Source organism: Vigna unguiculata, chromosome 11 (genome assembly GCF_037176805.1).
Source record: "Vigna unguiculata cultivar grain cowpea cultivar isolate G323 ecotype 2 chromosome 11, ASM3717680v1, whole genome shotgun sequence".
Lineage (NCBI taxonomy): Eukaryota > Viridiplantae > Streptophyta > Magnoliopsida > Fabales > Fabaceae > Vigna > Vigna unguiculata.
Window position 1 is genome coordinate 31583990 of NC_140802.1, and position 11083 is coordinate 31595072.

The 11083-nt window shown below is 37.6% G+C and overlaps 1 pseudogene; it reads right to left on the reverse strand.

Annotated features, from left to right (window-relative positions):
* Nucleotides 1-1039: 1039 nt before the first annotated feature.
* LOC114170286 (protein FAR1-RELATED SEQUENCE 5-like) lies at nt 1040-3136 on the reverse strand (annotated as a pseudogene).
* Nucleotides 3137-11083: the final 7947 nt, after the last annotated feature.

Genomic DNA, 11083 nt, shown 5'->3' on the forward strand with positions numbered 1-11083 from the left:
ATTTTTGTAAACACAGTGTCAAATTAAAGGGTAGCACACACCTGGTCATGTATGTTAATCGTGGTGAAGGTCCACAACACTTTGGTTCCAATAGGAGGTGCATCACGAACATTAATTTGGCCTTCATTACAGGAACTAGTTGATTCCATAATATTGGGTTGGTCGTGATGTTTGCATTCTTTGTTAGGCTATTTCAGAGATGAGGGAGGGTGTATGGCACAAAATATGACATTAAAGGCAATAAATAACGATGGTTGAGGACAGGTGGACAAAGGAGACGGATTGGTGGGTGTCGCAGTAGTAGGTTTGAAGGGTCAATAAAAATTTAATATTAGACAGTGGTAGTTGAACATTGGGTTCCCCCACAACAATGTCTTAAACGTGCCCATTTAGTGCGTGGCAGCAATGTTAATATTGCCACTCAATTAGTAGCCGTTAAGGTAATGACAATGGTAACTGACAATAATTCATTTAATGCATACTCAAATTGAATTAAGAAAATTAATTAGTCATGTAATTGGAATATTTATACACGAAACGTTGAACGAAATAATATTTCATTAAATGCATTAACCATTACAATATGAAACCACCATCCATTTACACACATGTCATTCACAAACAAGAAGACTTCAGTCATATTATGTTTGTGTATTTCATTTGGGGCAAAAGCTATCTGGTAATAAAGATAACCTATGGCAGGTGCATTTCCAAAATGAACTATCTATGTATAACAAAATAGTGATATTAGTTTGGCGACAAAAACATTATTTTACCACCACATTGTATTTGTACGTCACCTTGGTGTTCCTACCTCAACTTGTTTTCAAATGTGGGTTGTTGTAGACATTTGAGTGTTTCCAAAATCAAACTCCACAGATGTCAACAAAGACATAAATCCACTATTAGGAATGTGTGGGTTCAGTAACGGTTGGCATTCAAAGGACACATGTTGATGGTCTGATGCTGCACCAAAGTAGGATGTGTCCTATAAAAAATACAACAAACAGTTACTTGCAATGCTTAATGAAATCATAATTTATTGACTTTTTATAACATAAAAGGTGTTGACCATTAAAGTTCTTGAAGCTTTGTTTTTATACGCGTTTGTTCTCTTTCTCTTACATATTTTCTCAACAGTTGACTGTATCCTGTTTGAACATGGTCTTCCCTTCCTCTTAACATGAATTAGGCTTAGAACTGTTCTACTGTTGGTTGTAGATGGAGTAACATGATTACTGGTTAGGCACCCACCCCCGTTTGGTACTACACATTCGATTGGTTTGGTTGGGACCCCTAATGACTTTGCTATGAGGTGCAGTTCATCACACAACTGTTTTGTTTCATTCTCAGAGTCACAAGCAACCTCAGCTATATCATAAAAAGTCTTGCACAATACTTGGTACCTTTGCATTCGTGGGTCGTCAATACTTCTATTGTAACCCGCATTTATAAGACTGTGTCTCCTTCGCACATTTTTAGACCAATGCCGGAGAACATACTTCTCTGCAACACATTCAATGTCTTCTTGTCCCAGGATCAAGAAGCTGTGACGACACAATATGCCTCGAAACTCAAACAACAAACAACTGCATTCAATATTTGTTGTAATCGAGTCGAGTTTCAAATTGTGCATTCTGTGGTTTTTCTACCCATTCCACATCCACTCTTCCTTGGCCATATACTTCAAAGCAGTTTCATCTTTTGATACACTCTTCATGAAGCAATTCATCTTACCCCTGAATTCGTTTTGAATCTCACTAAATTTGGCGTGTGTGTGTATTCTAATTGAAATTGTCTTTCAATTGGTGATTGAGATCCACATGCAACAGTTGTATTCACAGATGTGAAGTCCGCTTCAAACTCCTTTTCTGCCTTTTGCCTTAATGCATTGTCGTACTGTACCACAAATTGTTGCAAGGTTGTGCTAGAATTGATGAATCCATCAAAAAATGCATTCATGTCTTCACTCCTTTGTGTAGTTGACATTCCAACCCAGAAATGACATTTTAAATAGCAAGGAACCCAACGATGTCTCTCATCATACAACGTAGACAACCATTCATTTGCATTCAAGTCATTAACACAGATGGAATCGTACACAAGTTTCTTCAATTCCGTCTTTATAGGTTTGTAGTTCGTATACCCTTGCAATTTCTCAAGCACCTTTTTCATGATGTGCCACAAGCACCACCTATGTTTTGTGTTAGAAAATACCACTTTAATTGCATTCATCATTGCCTTACACTGGTCAGTTACGATACCATCAGGTTCGACGTTGAACATGCATTGACGCCAACACTCAAAAAGCCAGACAAACGTACTTGTGTCCTCACAAGAAACAAGACCGCAACCTAACAAGATTGATTGCCCATGATGATTGACTCCCACAAAAGGCGCAAATGACATGTTGTATTTGTTTGTTAAGTAGGTAGTGTCAAATGACACCACATCGCCAAAATCTTGACATGTCGCTCGACTCTTTGCATTGGCCCAAAAAACATTGTATATTCTGTTATTTTCGTCCATGTCTATATCGAAAAAGAAGTCGTTGTTCAATTCTCTCATTTGTGAGAAATGTCGAAGCAACGCTTGTCCATCCCCATCCTTGCACAATGACCTTCTTTGTTTACCAATGTAGTTGCGAACATCCCGCTCAATGAAGGTTATGTTATCATATCCACCGGCCTCACAAACCAGTGATCGAAAACTTTTGTTGATCCTAACACCAGCTTCGTCGTTGATGTCAACTGTTTGCCTAACATGCATGTTTACTTTACAGTTGCCACGTATTAGCCTTGACTTTTGTGGACTAATGTCATGACTATGATCAGTGACAACACTCCTTATGTACCATTTCCCTTCCTTTTTCCCAACAGTTATACCTGCTTTGCACTGTTTTTTTTACTTGGCATGGTCTTCAATTCTGGGGAATGGCAGAAACGTAATTTCCTTCATGCGAACATACTAACTTGATGTAGTTGATTTCATTATCTACACCACGTAGTGAACTTCTGATCCTAACACCAAAGCCACTGTGTATAGCAAAATTTCTGTAAAAAACTTTCACAGCATCCAATGTCTCAAAACACATGGACTTTTGGAACAATGTCATCTTCATCAACGTTATGTGCATTGTCACTATTAATTTGTTCATTGAATTCATGCGACGCTTCGACAGGAATGTCTTCACCCAAGCAAATATCATCAAGTGACAGAAAGGAATCCATTACTCTCGTTATTTGGTTAATAGGATAGTTGCGAATGACATTAGATCATATATTCAATATTTCATACAAAGACAAATACTTGGTGGCCATGTATCAAATTCAACATTGATTCAAACCCTAGGTAACATACAACGTAAACGTCACTCTAATGTTTTAACACAACAACCCAATGCAAGCAACCTTGTTCATTAATTCGGACATGAAAAATTTTTTTGGTCGGAATAATTTTTTTTTTAACTTATATTACCCACTTACTTGGAAATGAAGTTGACGATCTTTAATGAGGAGGAGTGTTCAGCTCCAAACAGCATTCAACGAGGGCTACCAACCTGTGTGCCTTTAATGTCCAAGCTGCTGCCATAACTCTGCATTAACTTGTGTTAGGTAAAGGGGTTGGAGAAAAGTTAAAGGGTTGGCGATGAAACAGGAAACAAAACATGAATGACCATTAAACTTACTGAAGAAGCAAAACAAGGGTATTATGGACATATCACCTTTAAATACTTTTTCTATATAATGGACCCCGCGACACACTTCGTATGAGACCAAAAAAAGTTTGTTACTTTGTTGGGTTGAGCTGGTACATAACAGGTAAGTGATGAACTCTTTCATTTCTGCATTTTAGTGGTACATCATTAATTTTAGGCAAATGGTTTTCAATTGTCTAGTGCAGTTCTTAATTAAATCATGTCAAAATTTAATGTTTCTCAGTGGCAATGGAACCGTGGAAGGGGCTTGATGTAGAAGAAGAAGATTTGGCATCTTTCCTTAAAAAATGTAATACATCAACTACACTTATTCCAGAGCCTGCAGGAAATGTCCAGGCAGCCATCATTAACCGTGGTTCAGAAGACGCACAAAGCACCCAAGAATTTGCACAGTCTATTGTTGTTGCAACTTATGAACGGGATTTCAAATAAAATGCATGGTTATGGGCAGAGAAATTCATAAAGTTCCATGGTACATATGCTTTAATCAACATTAATTTGTTGTCATTATGAATATGGCCGAAACACTGATTACAGTTTACATTGACAGGGCTGGTTAAGGACAGAGACATTAACAATACTGCACACTTAGGAAGTTGTAACAGAACTGGTATACTTCCTTTCGTAGCATGCATTGTGAAACAGTGCAACCCAAATGGCCTATGCGATATGTAGATATGTGTGAAGGTATCACTCTTGAACACAAATAATATGTATTCGAACCAAATTGTTCAACTGATTTATGCATTGACAAGAACAGGTTCCTACTGGCACCGTTTGGAGAAGTGTGCACCAAAAAGTACTTGTTCATCCAGAATATGGGAGAGATCTTACTATTGGAGCAGTTTTACTTTTGAACACCGTAAGTCAAGTTTGCATCACACACATTTTATAATGCCATTTTTAACATCAAATTATTATGCGTTAAATTCTTGTGATAGTAATGTTCTTTAGTTGTTCATAGCAGGTTGCGACTTTCGGTCATAGACATAAAATTTGCTACCTAAACATCATTGTCCGCAACATTGTCAAGGTACTCTCCCCAATTTGAAAGAACTTCATCTTACTTCTATTAAATGCTTACGTTTCCTCACAACTTTAGTCATTAATGTGGAAAAACCCCTTTTTGAAAGCTAGATCTTCAAAGCGGACATTTGTGAACTGACGGATGAACTAGTCCAAGCCACAATCAAGCCTATCATTGAGCCCCATCCATCACTTGATCCCAAAGTTCAGGACATACTAAAAAAATTTGTCAATCCGTCCACTCAGTCTGTTGCTCACATTGGGGAGACCTCCTCCAACACTGAACCTCCCCAAAATGTGGAAGATTAAATGTCAAAAATGGGGTTATATTATTTAAGATGTCTTTAGGTTGTTGTTTAGATGTTCTTAAGTGCATTTTGTTTTGACGTTTGTATGGTAAACCAGAAGCACCAGCACCACTGTTCAATATGTGATGTTATTGAAGGACATTTTAACAAAATAGAAAATCTTTTTGCTTCTAAGTTCGGTCAACATGATAAGGTCATACGTAATTTAACACACACCGTAATGTGGTCAACATAATGACCTCAAAGGCATGTAAATAAAATTATACGTTATTAACTGCTCCAATTTGTTTCATATTCGTAACTAAAAACCATTTCGAAATGGTACAAAACACCACCGCTCCCAGAGGTGGGGACTTGTCACAGAGTATATGGGGAGCGGTGGCAAACATTTTGGTCTTCATAATTTCGCAATTCAAATTGGATAAAACCCACCACAAGGTCAACCAAACATCATGACCTCACATACAAGGAAATAAAATTAAATGAAAGTGACTAAGGGCTGGAATGGGCTTTCCCTTCCTTCTTTGGAGGCATATCCAATTAAATAAAACAAAGGACCCCTTCCAGAGGTGGGGAGTGCTCTAAAATTAAATGGGGACTGGTACAAAAGATTTTGGTCTTCACCATTTTGTAATAAAAATTGGAACACCCACCACAAGGTCAACAACATCATGACCTCACATACATGGAAATAAAATTAAATGAAAGTGACTAAGGGCTGGAATGGGTTTTCCCTTCCTTCCAAACTCTTAATCACATCAATAACATTTTCAACTGTTAGTAATTTATCTTTCATAACTGAACCGACAACACCACATATATTTTTATCAAATTCCACATCCACCCCAACACCACCCAATCCTAAGCACATGGAGATATCACCACAAGTTAATAGAATACACCGTTGCATGACACGGAAAGATTCCTAAGCCGGTAACCATCGCTTCAGCATCTCCAGCAGAAGGGGATTACATATTTGTAACGGTTTTACTATGTGCAAACACCATTGGAATGGTGTATCTTGTATCCTTGCACGATGGTTATCCAAAAGCAAGCCGTTAATTTCAACAATGTACTTCGTGTAACAAAAGGTCCACAACCGACACTAACAATCAATCAAAATACATAAATTATAACTTATTTAAAATTCATACACAAATAATGATAACAACCAATTCATAAAACTGTAATGTCAATACCTTCTCATCAGATTGTCCTTTACCCGCCATCATTTCCTATGTTACAACTGAAAAGATTTACCTTTCAATGGCATAGTATCAAATAATTACACAAACCAAATAACATTCCTAAAACAACAAACACTAACAACAATAAATTATGGCCAAATCAAACACCAATGCCCATCCCCTGAAACATAAAAAATTCCTATTTTCCATCTCCCACCATAACTCAGTAACATTCGACCACCAAAATTAAAAAAACCCCAAATGTGCTACTTTGAAAATTTTGGTGTTGTCCAAAGCCACACCATTGTCAAACACCACAACACGCCACTACAAAATCAAGACTACAAAACCACACCACAATGCAAACAACACCAAGGACTCTGTCAAACAATGTTGCACCAAACACGAAAATAAATAAAAAGTTTTTCCCCCAAAGCTTAAACCTTTTCGAATGGTGAACAAAAGAACATTAACCTTACACTAAAACGGTGTTGCAGAACGGCTTCCGGTGGAATGGTTGTCGTTGCCGTCGACTCGCTTCCACTGGATTCGATCCCCTCCACTATCGTCGCTATCGCAGGTGTGTCCTCTCACGGTGATCGCCTCCCACAACGCTTCTGTAACACCACAACTTCTCTGTCTCGACTTCCTCCAACTATCTCACTCTCTCTCCACCGTTCCGTCGACTTTCTCACGCTGTCTTCGCCTTTCCAAAGACTTGCTCACGCTGTCTCCGCCTTTCCTTCGACTTTCTCACGCTGTCTCCGCCTTTCCTCCGACTTTTTCATGCTGTTTCTGCCTCTCCTCCGACTTCCTCACGCTGTCTCCACTTCCTCCAACTTTCTCTCTCCCTGTCTCACCAACACTATACCAAGTTTTCCATTTTGTCTTACTTTCTCTCTCCACGTCTGATTTCGTTTTGCCAAAAAGAATATACAGGCTAACTTCCGCGCACGTGACAATGGGTTCAGTTTCATTTAAAAAAAAAAAAGAAAAAAGGCTGCCACGTCACCCATGTAAAAAATGAGTTCAAAATTTATGTTCGAATATCATTTTCGTTTTAGTAATTGGTGCATTAGTGGTTGTTTGATTATAACCACGGAAATTGTTTTCCTGTTCTTTTCTTTGCTACCACTTTTCACATAAAGGAATTATTTAATAATTGTATGTGAAATTGTATATAAAGGAATATAGGTTTTTCGTATTAGAAATAATTAAAGTATAATTATATATATATATATATATATATATATATATATATATATATATATATATATATATATATATATATATATATATATATATATATATATGTATATATATAATATAAAACGTCAAGAAATCAAACCCATCTTGAGGGGACTGCAATGGGGTATTCATGAATTTTGAATGATGAGGTTACTATGATTAAACACATATATTTGTATTCTGAAATTGTGTGCCTTGAATGTTGGTTCATTAGAACCTGTGTTTTGGAATACATAAACCAGTAAGTTTGCATTACTGGTGTAGTGTTTGGCGGGGGTGGATTGGACCACCAAGCGATAGCTACCAACAGGCGGTTTGGAACCAAGTTCCGCCTAGAGACGAGAGAGGTGCGCCAAACGGTTTTGGATGTAGAGTTGGATCGTGAGGAGGATTTCTACACCGCTTTGGATGGAGGTCATGATGCGATGCTTTGTTGGGGGCCCAGTTACGAGTGTGCAAGATCGTGGCTCGTACGGTTGAGTTTCAGAAGATTGCCCTCTTTAGTGAAACTGATTGAGTTTGGTAGTCTGGGGACAACTACGGACTGCGGTTCGTATTGGAGAACTCCACTTGGTGTCACGGATTATGGTCATGGCAAATTATTCCTACGTATGGACTATTAGGTGGTGGCCTGTAGTCAGAGGGGCGAGTAGACACTTGTGCAGCAAAGATCGATTAGTGTACTCATCAAAGGGCGTAAAATCAAGATATGTCCAATAGAATGTTTAGAAGTGAAGGATCGAGGATTGGGGTACTAACACGGGTCATGGTTATGAAATGCTTTAATTATGTCATGTTGTATGTATCTTTCTTGTATTTGACCTCACCCTATCTGTGTGTGTTTGGCGATGATCATGTAACTTGTTACATTGAAGCAGATGTTTATGCAGGTGAGCATGTTGATGCCTAAAGTCGAAGTGGGGGCCAACTATGGGTGTTTTTACTAGTTTTCTTCATGGAAGTTTTATGGACTATTTTTTTTTGTATTCCTTGAATCTTATGTTGTTCGTGTGTACCAATCTTTTCATTCTCATTTCTGGTTAGTATGTTTTTTCTTTCTATTTGTTTTATTGTTGTTTTTTTATAAAATTTGTTGGATTTGTATTAAAAATAGAAATTTCTTTTACCCAATTTTATTTTTCGATACTTTTAGATTTACGGATTTTGTGAGTTTTATTTTTTTGCATTTATCTTGATGAGGAACTGGAAATTTTCTACATAAATATTAATATTTAGATTAATGTTTAGTTTCTTTTTGTGGATAATAAATTAATTGGAGCATAATTCAAAGTTGAGTTTTCTGTGAAAAGATAATTCAGCTTTACGGAAAAAAAAAGATTTACTATCGAATTGAAAAAAAAAATTTTTATCAACCAAGAATATAATTAAATTAAAAGAGCACTTGAGGAGTGCTCTAACCTTTATTCAGAAAAGAACTTGTACAAATTGATACATTAGCTTAGCATCATGACTTCAACAACCAAGCCCAACCAAAACAAATGGTCACAATCTATATCAGCATTATGGTCCACAGACAAAAAGGACCATAATTATACATCTTTATCATATCACCTAACATTGTACATGCTAATAACAACAAAATTAATCCTCTTTCTGCAATCAATAACAACAAAAACCAATGCTCCTGCTATAATTCGGTATGCCTCTTACTAACTTATAATACTCCACAATCTGAACCGTAGATGTAAGGATTAACATAGGCATAGTCCCTAATATTATATTGACCTTACTCTCCCCAACCCCATCAATGCAGTACTTGATATATATTAGAGATTAACATAGTATGGCAAACAACGTGTAGGAAATGCAGAACAACAAGAATGTGGTTAACATTGGAAGCCTGGACATGAATTCCTAGGCCAACAAAATATGCCCCCAAATTGAATGTCTTTGAGGACCATGCTGCTCTCTTATTATGCCTACAACCAACCACTCGTGCAACCCCCGCTTGCACACCTTCAAGCTATTTTTTGCCTTCCCCTCCTTGAATGTTGATATATTTTCCTTTAATTTTTATGGTTTTCATCTTCCCCTGACTTGAGGATCTTGGCTCCTTGCACACTTAAACACACAACAATTATAATATCAAAGAGTTTTTAAGCACATATAAGGGGAGAGGCACCATTCACTATATGAGAATTTTACAGATGGAATTTCGTGTTTCATCCATAAGATCTACTTTATTTTGTTTAAAAATAACCTCATTCCTTTGTTTCCAAATTTCTCCTATAATTGCTAATCACATTCCTTTCAAAACAATATTTTGTTGCCTATTAAGGTTAACAAGGCAGAAGTGTTGAAAGTTGTTCCTTGCTTTATGTGAGATATAATGCTTAAGCCTAGCCACTTATGACACATATTCCATACTTTTTAGGATTCTCTACATGAAATGAATAAGTATTCTACGGTTTCTTCACTTTCAAGGCAAAAGTCACAAAGGCTGTTGTAAGAAAATCCCCCTCACTATTAGTTTAGTCTTTATTGGAAGCTTATCCAAAAACAGTCTCCAACCTAATACCGGTACCTTAGGAGTAACCCTCATTTCCCACAATATTTCAAACACTTTATTCTCTCCTTTATCAAAGGTTCTTTGCAATGTATTGTAAGCTAACCTGACTAAAAGTTGTGAAAAAAGTTTGTATTAATGATTAATCTTAAAATAAACTTTGCTGGTTGAGAAAAAGTTGAGACTTAAGAAGGAGAAAGAAACTTAACACTTAAGACATTAGAAGTCTACTATTAAGTTTACTTTTTTGATAACCATAACACAAATTTTATTGTTTTAACTAATTCATTTAATATACTTATCTTTAGTAGTCACTAGTGCAGTAAAGGCTTTCTGCCCTAGTTATATTTCACATTTTGCCTCGGGTCTAGAACCGAGGCATATTGGGGCGATGCCAAAATGTATCCCTTTTGGCCTCGGTTATCACCCGAAGCCATATATCCAGTTTTATGCCTCGGTTGTTTCAAAATCGGTGCCATATACCTAGTTTCACGATCGCAAAGGACCACCTTCCAGATGCCCTGCAAGGGTCTCTCCGTCGTGGGCGAGCAATTGACGATCTTGAAAAAATGTTGAGACTCCCACTTCCGCCTAGCGAGCCTCTCCTTCTCCCTGTGGCGTTGTCTCCAGGACCGGTCCCCGCCAGGACTCCGAGGATTCGCGGAATGCTGGTAAATCTTCGCCATCAGTTTCTCCGGCGATCCAAAGTCCTAAACCGTTTTCTACCTGCGAACCCCATCCGATGACACCAATTTGCTTAATCCCCTTGAAAGCAGCCGATAGTAGAGGGAACAAGTCCCTCCCTCCTTTCACAATATACTGCATGCAACAAACCAACACCGAGGTCATTTCAGTGTCTCCACTAAACTAACTAAATAAAATATTCACAATAATTAATAATTAATTATTTAATTAGCGAGAAATTTTGAGCACAGTGATGCAGAACCTCGTCGTGTCCGGCGAGGTTAATCTTCTCCTTCTAAAAAATGAAGGTTTCGAAGTCCAGCGAGGGAGGCGGTGCCACGGCGGGCGCAACCACATTGCGAGCACCGAGCGCGGCCATGGAGAG